The following is a 9,552-nucleotide window of genomic DNA, read 5'->3' as shown; positions in this document are numbered from 1 at the left end:
CCAGTGTACATGTGTGTTAGTGTGGGGGGGGGATTATTACTGACACATACACTGATTTAGTGTTAAAACTAAAACATGTCAGTGTGGGCGGAGCCTGTCAGTGTTTTCTTCTCCGATTCATTAGTGTAAATTGTAACATTTTGTTAACGTGGCCTAACTGTCACTCACATTGTTCATTATGCTGCTTCGGTTTCATTTTGAAAATGAGACGCATCAGAAAAAAAATATCAGATTTACTCAGAAGCAGAATTCATAAATGTTTCCTGTCAACAGAAAGTAAAACAGCAATATCACTGCTAAGTGGGAGGCGGCCCCACAGCTCACTCAGATTCACAGCAGATACATTATCAGACCCTGACATTTACTACTTTCTAATCTGCTTTAATATTCTGAATGCATCGTTCATTCATGTTTTACAGATCCGTTAAAAACGCTCTTACATGTCTGTTCAAACTTCAAAGTGCAGGAGAATCGAATCCTTCAGTCCACTACAGAAACTATGAAAACGGAACAAATATCAGTGTTCGATGTTTCTCTTTCTCTGTGATATGAAAGTATTTGTGTTTGAGACAAAGTCATTAATAAACACAGGTTCGATTCCTCGTAGCTTTTCTCCAGAATCTCTCAGTTGAACCAGACGTAACCTGACGACCCTGAAATCGCTCTTCTAACAGACCTGGGAACTGTTCCTACAATATTTTCTCACCTGTATCAAGACCATAAGTTACAAAGTGGCCCTTAAACAACCGTCGACTCCTGTAAATAAAAAACTCCTCCTTTATTTCCCTGTTTGTTTCACTTTTATTCTTAATTTTCTGTAACTTAGACCAAAAACCTGACGCCGTCTCCCTTGGACATCAAACCAAAATAAAAGCTCTTTGTTTCACAGGAAACGTGTTCATGCTTCAAAATGCCTCTTGTGAGCTCCGGGCCTCAGTTTTCAATGTTGGATGGTGATTAAGTGATGATTGTTGCATTTTGATCACTTGGTGCTTTTTATTTCTAATGTTCTTCACTTGTTTGTTATGTTCAGTTGATTTAGACCCAGAGTTATGCAGGTCATAAGTTCCACCTCGCGTGAGGAGCACCAAGTGTCCGTGTGTGTTTCAATCCTCAATGTGTTCAATTCTAAATATCTGCCTCTTGTTTTTCATGAAACTTCTAGAATGTGTGCTTCTAAGATACAACTACATGAACATCAAAGCCTATGTTATATTTAAAATATTTTAATTGTAGTAATACAAGTATTTGATGGATATTGAGTTTGAGGTGCAGGTCGTTTGAATTCACTGTAAAAGCAGCTACAAAATAAAGACAATGAAAATAAGCTCTTTGTTTTGTTTACTTGTAAAAGTTTCTTTAGTGAGAAATAACTGCTTGTTGTCACGTGATCGGTGAATCTTGGTAAATGTGGTGTTTTGTGGACGGGGTTTGGTGCGGGTGGATGTTAAATGTGGTGTTTTGTGGTGTGATGTTAAATGGTGTTTGTGGACGGGTTTTGTGGATGTTAATGGTGTTTGTGGACGGGTTGTGCGTGGATGTTAAATGGTGTTTGTGGCGGTTTGTCGGTGGATGTTAATGTGGTGTTTTTTGTGGTGGATGTTAGTGGTGTTTTGTGGACGGGTTTGTGGGTGATGTTAATGTTTCTGGACGGGTTTGTGCGGTGGATGTTAAATGTGGTGTTTTCTGACGGTTTGTGCGGTGGATGTTAAATGTGGTGTTTTGTGGACGGGGTTTGGTGCGGTGGATGTTAAATGTGGTGTTTTGTGGACGGGTTTGGTGCGGTGGATGTTAAATGTGGTGTTTTGTGGACGGGGTTTGGTGCTGGTGGATGTTAAATGTGGTGTTTTCTGGACGGGTTTGTGCGGTGGATGTTAAATGGTGTTTCTGCGGGTTTGGTGCGGTGGATGTTAAATGTGGTGTTTGTGGAGGTTTGTGCGGTGGATGTTAAATGGTTTTGTGTTTGTGGTGGATGTTAAAGTGTTTAATGGTTTGTGGACGGGTTTGTGCGGGTGGATGTTAAATGTGGTGTTTTCTGATGGGGTTTGGTGCTGGTGGATGTTAAATGTGGTTTTCTGATGGGTTGTGCTGGTGATGTGTTTTGTGGCGGGTTTGGGTGGATGTTAAATGTGGTGTTTTCTGGACGGGGTTTGGTGCTGGTGGATGTTAAATGTGGTGTTTTGTGGACGGGGTTTGGTGCGGGTGGATGTTAAATGTGGTGTTTTCTGGATGGGGTTTGGTGCGGGTGGATGTTAAATGTGGTGTTTTGTGGACGGGTTTGGTGCGGGTGGATGTTAAATGTGGTGTTTTGTGGACGGGGTTTGTGCTGGTGGATGTTATGTGTTTTGTGGACGGGTTTGGTGCGGTGGATGTTAAATGTGGTGTTTTGTGGACGGGTTTGGTGCGGGTGGATGTTAAATGTGGTGTTTTGTGGACGGGGTTTGGTGCTGGTGGATGTTAAATGTGGTGTTTTCTGGGGGGTTTGTGCGGGTGGATGTTAAATGTGGTGTTTTGTGGACGGGGTTTGGTGCTGGTGGATGTTAAATGTGGTGTTTTGTGGACGGGTTTGGTGCGGTGGATGTTAAATGTGGTGTTTTGTGGACGGGTTTGGTGCTGGTGGATGTTAAATGTGGTGTTTTGTGGACGGTTTGGTGCGGGTGGATGTTAAATGTGTGTTTTGTGGACGGGTTTGTGCGGGTGGATGTTAAATGTGGTGTTTTGTGGACGGGGTTTGGTGCGGGTGGATGTTAAATGTGGTGTTTTGTGGACGGGGTTTGGTGCTGGTGGATGTTAAATGTGGTGTTTTGTGGACGGGGTTTGGTGCGGGTGGATGTTAAATGTGGTGTTTTGTGGACGGGGTTTGGTGCTGGTGGATGTTAAATGTGGTGTTTTGTGGACGGGGTTTGGTGCTGGTGGATGTTAAATGTGGTGTTTTGTGGACGGGGTTTGGTGCTGGTGGATGTTAAATGTGGTGTTTGTGGACGGGTTTGTGCGGGTGGATGTTAAATGTGGTGTTTGTGGACGGGTTTGGTGCTGGTGGATGTTAAATGTGGTGTTTTGTGGACGGGTTTGGTGCGGGTGGATGTTAAATGTGGTGTTTTGTGGGGTTTGTGCTGGTGGAGTTAAATGTGGTGTTTTCTGGAGGGTTTGGTGCTGGTGGATGTTAAATGTGGTGTTTTGTGGACGGGTTTGGTGCTGGTGGATGTTAAATGGTGTTTGTGGACGGGTTTGGTGCTGGTGGATGTTAAATGTGGTGTTTTGTGGCGTTGTCGGTGGATGAAAGTGGTGTGTTTTTGGCGGGTGGATGTTAAAGGGACATAGCATGCCCATTTTACCACAAGTTGATATGGTTCCTTGGGGTCTTAATGAAATGTCTGTAACATACTTTGGTCAAAATACCACAAGGATCATATAAAACAGCCCTCCACAGAGCGACCTGTTTTGAGTGCCTGTTCCTTTAAATGCTAATGAGCCAGCTCCCCCTCCCCCATGATTTTAAACGATATAAATTACATATTTTATATGATATAAATTATCAAATATGCATCCCATACTTTGTATTCCCCTTGTTGTCCTGGAGTTTTAATTTTCCCAATCACATAATTAAATGTCCCCTCTGCCCCCACTACAAGCACACAAGCAGACAGACAGAGAGAGAAAGAGAGGGGTGGGGGGCTATGAAGACCATCATTTACCCCGAACCCCGACATTCATGAATACAACAACAAGCGGAGAAAGCAGAATCGCGGGCTGACCTTATATATACAGTCTATGGGGCTGACCAGCGGAGAAATGCTCGTCCGTGTGAACAGCCAGGCGGCTGCGTGGCAGAACGGCGCTGCGCTGCCTCGCTGCGGCACTTCCGCGTCCGGTGTACCCAGCGTAACTACTGTAACCGGCGTAACTACTGTAACCCGGCGGAACTACTGTAACCAGCCGGAACTACTGTACCCGGCGGAACTACTATCCAGCGTAACTACTGTAACCGGCGTAACTACTGTACCCGGCGTAACTACTGTAACCCGGCATACAGTAGAGCTGAACACTGCGGAAGTCTTCCACACAGCTGGCAGTGTGGAGCGCCGCTGCGAGGCAGCGCAGCGCCGTTCTGCAGCACCAGCCGCCTGGCTGTTCACACGGACGAGCATTTCTCCGCTGGTCAGCCCCATAGACTGTACATATAAGGTCAGCCCGCGATTCTGCTTTCTCCGCTTGTTGTTGTACCCGTTGAATGTCGGGTTCGGGGTTACAGTGCTGAACACTGCGGAAGTCCTCCACACTGCTGCTGTGTGGCGCTGACACAAATTCCAGCTCACGCACGGGAGAGCGGTCGCTCCCGAGCAGCTGCTGCAGCCTCCCAGTCCCAACGATCCAGACAAATGCCACATGTGAGTGAATCGCGGGCTGACCAGCGGAGAAATGCTCGTCCCGTGTGAACAGCCTGGCTGCGTGCTTGGGAACGGCGCTGCGCTGCCTCCGGTGTAAACACGGAAGTAGTGAGTGTGGGGACGGTGGGGGTGGGCCAAGACCATGTAGGAGACTTCCAGTTCCTTGTTACGAAACAATACCCAGGAAGCGCAATCGAGTCGCTCAAGCATGACGTTTCTGACTTAGAGGAACTATAACAAAACGCGCAAGTGTTTTTCCCAGAGTTTTGGGTTGGTAGACATGAGCCAGATACCCACATTAACCTGGAGAAGCACTAACAAAGTGGAATTTGCATGATATGTCCCCTTTAAATGTGGTGTTTTCTGGATGGGGTTTGGTGCTGGTGGATGTTAAATGTGGTGTTTTGTGGACGGGTTTGGTGCTGGTGGATGTTAAATGTGGTGTTTTGTGGACGGGGTTTGGTGCGGGTGGATGTTAAATGTGGTGTTTTGTGGACGGGGTTTGGTGCTGGTGGATGTTAAATGTGGTGTTTTGTGGAGGGGTTTGGTGCTGGTGGATGTTAAATGTGGTGTTTTGTGGACGGGTTTGGTGCTGGTGGATGTTAAATGTGGTGTTTTGTGGACGGGGTTTGGTGCTGGTGGATGTTAAATGTGGTGTTTTGGGACGGGTTTGGTGCGGTGGATGTTAAATGTGGTGTTTGTGGGGGTTTGGTGCTGGTGGATGTTAAATGTGGTGTTTTGTGGATGGGGTTTGGTGCTGGTGGATGTTAAATGTGGTGTTTTGTGGACCGGGTTTGGTGCTGGTGGATGTTAAATGTGGTGTTTTGTGGACGGGTTGGTGCGGGTGGATGTTAAATGTGGTGTTTTGTGGACGGGGTTTGTGCTGGTGGATGTTAAATGTGGTGTTTTGTGGACGGGTTTGGTGCGGTGGATGTTAAATGTGGTGTTTTGTGGACGGGGTTTGGTGCTGGTGGATGTTAAATGTGGTGTTTTGTGGACGGGGTTTGGTGCTGGTGGATGTTAAATGTGGTGTTTTGTGGACGGGGTTTGGTGGGTGGATGTTAAATGTGGTGTTTTCTGGATGGGGTTTGGTGCGGGTGGATGTTAAATGTGGTGTTTTGTGGACGGGGTTTGGTGCTGGTGGATGTTAAATGTGGTGTTTTGTGGACGGGTTTGGTGCGGGTGGATGTTAAATGTGGTGTTTTGTGGCCGGGTTTGGTGCTGGTGGATGTTAAATGTGGTGTTTTGTGGACGGGTTTGGTGCTGGTGGATGTTAAATGTGGTGTTTTGTGGACGGGTTTGGTGCGGTGGATGTTAAATGTGGTTTTGTGGAGGGTTTGGTGCGGTGGATGTTAAATGTGGTGTTTTGTGGAGGGTTTGGTGCTGGTGGATGTTAAATGTGGTGTTTTGTGGACGGGGTTTGGTGCGGGTGGATGTTAAATGTGGTGTTTTCTGGATGGGGTTTGGTGCGGGTGGATGTTAAATGTGGTGTTTTGTGGACGGGTTTGGTGCTGGTGGATGTTAAATGTGGTGTTTTGTGGACGGGGTTTGGTGCTGGTGGATGTTAAATGTGGTGTTTTGTGGACGGGTTTGGTGCTGGTGGATGTTAAATGTGGTGTTTTGTGGACGGGTTTGGTGCGGTGGATGTTAAATGTGGTGTTTTCTGGATGGGGTTTGGTGGGTGGATGTTAAATGTGGTGTTTTGTGGACGGGTTTGGTGCTGGTGGATGTTAAATATTGTTTTCTGGACGGGGTTTGGTGCTGGTGGATGTTAAATGTGGTGTTTTGTGGACGGGGTTTGGTGCGGGTGGATGTTAAATGTGGTGTTTTGTGGACGGGGTTTGGTGCGGGTGGATGTTAAATGTGGTGTTTTGTGGACGGGGTTTGGTGCGGGTGGATGTTAAATGTGGTGTTTTGTGGACGGGGTTTGGTGCGGGTGGATGTTAAATGTGGTGTTTTGTGGACGGGGTTTGGTGCTGGTGGATGTTAAATGTGGTGTTTTCTGGATGGGGTTTGGTGCGGGTGGATGTTAAATGTGGTGTTTTGTGGACGGGGTTTGGTGCGGTGGATGTTAAATGTGGTGTTTTGTGGACGGGGTTTGGTGCTGGTGGATGTTAAATGTGGTGTTTTGTGGACGGGGTTTGGTGCGGGTGGATGTTAAATGTGGTGTTTTGTGGACGGGTTGGTGCGGTGGATGTTAAATGTGGTGTTTTCTGGATGGGGTTTGGTGCTGGTGGATGTTAAATGTGGTGTTTTGTGGACGGGGTTTGGTGCTGGTGGATGTTAAATGTGGTGTTTTGTGGACGGGGTTGGTGCTGGTGGATGTTAAATGTGGTGTTTTGTGGACGGGGTTTGGTGCTGGTGGATGTTAAATGTGGTGTTTTGTGGACGGGGTTTGGTGCTGGTGGATGTTAAATGTGGTGTTTTGTGGACGGGGTTTGCGTGGTGGATGTTAAATGTGGTGTTTTGTGGACGGGGTTTGGTGCTGGTGGATGTTAAATGTGGTGTTTTCTGGATGGGGTTTGGTGCTGGTGGATGTTAAATGTGGTGTTTTGTGGACGGGGTTTGGTGCTGGTGGATGTTAAATGTGGTGTTTTGTGGACGGGGTTTGGTGCGGGTGGATGTTAAATGTGGTGTTTTGTGGACGGGGTTTGGTGCGGGTGGATGTTAAATGTGGTGTTTTGTGGACGGGGTTTGGTGCTGGTGGATGTTAAATGTGGTGTTTTGTGGACGGGTTTGGTGCTGGTGGATGTTAAATGTGTTTTGTGGACGGGTTTGGTGCTGGTGGATGTTAAATGTGGTGTTTTGTGGACGGGGTTTGGTGCTGGTGGATGTTAAATGTGGTGTTTTGTGGATGGGGTTTGGTGCTGGTGGATGTTAAATGTGGTGTTTTGTGGATGGGGTTTGGTGCTGGTGGATGTTAAATGTGGTGTTTTGTGGACGGGGTTTGGTGCTGGTGGATGTTAAATGTGGTGTTTTGTGGACGGGGTTTGGTGCGGGTGGATGTTAAATGTGGTGTTTTCTGGATGGGGTTTGGTGCTGGTGGATGTTAAATGTGGTGTTTTGTGGACGGGGTTTGGTGCTGGTGGATGTTAAATGTGGTGTTTTGTGGACGGGTTTGGTGCGGGTGGATGTTAAATGTGGTGTTTTGTGGGACGGGTTTGGTGCGGGTGGATGTTAAATGTGGTGTTTTGTGGACGGGTTTGGTGCTGGTGGATGTTAAATGTGGTGTTTTGTGGACGGGGTTTGGTGCTGGTGGATGTTAAATGTGGTGTTTTGTGGACGGGGTTTGGTGCGGGTGGATGTTAAATGTGGTGTTTTGTGGCGGGGTTTGGTGCGGTGGATGTTAAATGTGGTGTTTTGTGGACGGGGTTTGGTGCTGGTGGATGTTAAATGTGGTGTTTTGTGGACGGGTTTGGTGCGGTGGATGTTAAATGTGGTGTTTTGTGGACGGGGTTTGGTGCTGGTGGATGTTAAATGTGGTGTTTTGTGGGCGGGTTTGGTGCGGGTGGATGTTAAATGTGGTGTTTTGTGGATGGGGTTTGGTGCGGGTGGATGTTAAATGTGGTGTTTTGTGGAGGGGTTTGGTGCGGGTGGATGTTAAATGTGTTGTTTGTGGGGGGTTTGGTGCGGGTGGATGTTAAATGTGGTGTTTTCTGGACGGGGTTTGGTGCGGGTGGATGTTAAATGTGGTGTTTTGTGGACGGGGTTTGGTGCTGGTGGATGTTAAATGTGGTGTTTTCTGGATGGGGTTTGGTGCGGGTGGATGTTAAATGTGGTGTTTTGTGGACGGGGTTTGGTGCGGGTGGATGTTAAATGTGGTGTTTTGTGGACGGGGTTTGGTGCGGGTGGATGTTAAATGTGGTGTTTTGTGGACGGGGTTTGGTGCGGGTGGATGTTAAATGTGGTGTTTTGTGGACGGGGTTTGGTGCTGGTGGATGTTAAATGTGGTGTTTTGTGGACGGGGTTTGGTGCTGGTGGATGTTAAATGTGGTGTTTTGTGGACGGGGTTTGGTGCGGGTGGATGTTAAATGTGGTGTTTTCTGGACGGGGTTTGGTGCTGGTGGATGTTAAATGTGGTGTTTTCTGGACGGGTTTGGTGCTGGTGGATGTTAAATGTGGTGTTTTGTGGACGGGGTTTGGTGCGGGTGGATGTTAAATGTGGTGTTTTGTGGACGGGGTTTGGTGCTGGTGGATGTTAAATGTGGTGTTTTCTGGATGGGTTTGGTGCGGGTGGATGTTAAATGTGGTGTTTTGTGGTGAGGGTTTGGTGCTGGTGGATGTTAAATGTGGTGTTTTGTGGACGGGGTTTGGTGCGGGTGGATGTTAAATGTGGTGTTTGTGGGCGGGTTTGGTGCGGTGGATGTTAAATGTGGTGTTTTGTGGGCGGGGTTTGGTGCGGGTGGATGTTAAATGTGGTGTTTTGTGGACGGGGTTTGGTGCTGGTGGATGTTAAATGTGGTGTTTTGTGGACGGGGTTTGGTGCTGGTGGATGTTAAATGTGGTGTTTTGTGGACGGGGTTTGGTGCTGGTGGATGTTAAATGTGGTGTTTTGTGGATGGGTTTGGTGCGGGTGGATGTTAAATGTGGTGTTTTGTGGGCCGGGTTTGGTGCGGGTGGATGTTAAATGTGGTGTTTTGTGGACGGGTTTGGTGCTGGTGGATGTTAAATGTGGTGTTTGTGGACGGGTTTGGTGCGGTGGATGTTAAATGTGGTGTTTTGGTAGGGGTTTGGTGCGGGTGGATGTTAAATGTGGTGTTTTGTGGACGGGGTTTGGTGCGGGTGGATGTTAAATGTGGTGTTTTGTGGACGGGGTTTGGTGCTGGTGGATGTTAAATGTGGTGTTTTGTGGACGGGGTTTGGTGCGGGTGGATGTTAAATGTGGTGTTTTGTGGACGGGGTTTGGTGCGGGTGGATGTTAAATGTGGTGTTTTGTGGACGGGGTTTGGTGCGGGTGGATGTTAAATGTGGTGTTTTGTGGACGGGGTTTGGTGCGGGTGGATGTTAAATGTGGTGTTTTGTGGACGGGGTTTGGTGCTGGTGGATGTTAAATGTGGTGTTTTGTGGACGGGGTTTGGTGCGGGTGGATGTTAAATGTGGTGTTTTGTGGACGGGGTTTGGTGCGGGTGGATGGGGGAACACTTTCAGCTGTTGCACTTGCGCA

The 9,552-nt window shown here is 47.7% G+C and overlaps 1 protein-coding gene across 1 annotated transcript in view; it reads left to right on the top strand.

Annotated features, from left to right (window-relative positions):
* cdipt (CDP-diacylglycerol--inositol 3-phosphatidyltransferase (phosphatidylinositol synthase)) overlaps positions 1-1,325 on the top strand; it is a 9,939-nt gene extending 8,614 nt beyond the window's left edge. Inside the window, exon 6 of the mRNA XM_035180921.2 lies at positions 1-1,325. This exon is cut by the window's left edge and continues 749 nt beyond it. The gene's annotated coding sequence lies outside the window, so the exon portion shown is untranslated.
* The last annotated feature ends 8,227 nt before the right edge of the window (positions 1,326-9,552 follow it).

This window comes from Hippoglossus stenolepis, chromosome 16 (assembly GCF_022539355.2).
Source record: "Hippoglossus stenolepis isolate QCI-W04-F060 chromosome 16, HSTE1.2, whole genome shotgun sequence".
NCBI lineage: Eukaryota > Metazoa > Chordata > Actinopteri > Pleuronectiformes > Pleuronectidae > Hippoglossus > Hippoglossus stenolepis.
The sequence above is the reverse complement of the archived record's forward strand: the minus strand, read 5'-3'. Positions and strand labels throughout refer to the sequence as shown.